Source organism: Balearica regulorum, chromosome 1 (assembly GCF_011004875.1).
Source record: "Balearica regulorum gibbericeps isolate bBalReg1 chromosome 1, bBalReg1.pri, whole genome shotgun sequence".
Classification (NCBI taxonomy): domain Eukaryota; kingdom Metazoa; phylum Chordata; class Aves; order Gruiformes; family Gruidae; genus Balearica; species Balearica regulorum.
The window spans coordinates 22,481,260-22,481,625 of record NC_046184.1 but is presented as its reverse complement, the minus strand read 5'-3'; positions in this window follow the sequence as shown (position 1 = coordinate 22,481,625).

Genomic DNA, 366 nt, shown 5'->3' with positions numbered 1-366 from the left:
CCGCGCATGCGCGGGCACGGGGCCGGGCGGGGCCGGCGGCCGTTACCGCTGCTGAGGGGCGCCGAGGCGGGCGGGGGCGGAGGAGGTGGAGGAGGGAAGGCCCTGAAGGGGACCTGGAGGCAGCGGGGGCGGGTGACCCCGGCAGGAGGAAACTCGGCCTCTCTTCCCTTCCCTTCCCTTCCCTTCCCTTCCCTTCCCTTCCCTTCCCTTCCCTTCCCTTCCCTTCCCTTCCCTTCCCTTCCCTTCCCTTCCCTTCCCTTCCCTTCCCTCAGCGCACACGGGAGCTCAGACCCAGGTACGGCGGCGCCTCCCGCAGCCCAGTGGTTTGTGATGAGCGGGGTGTGTGTGTGTGTGTCAGGGAAAGAG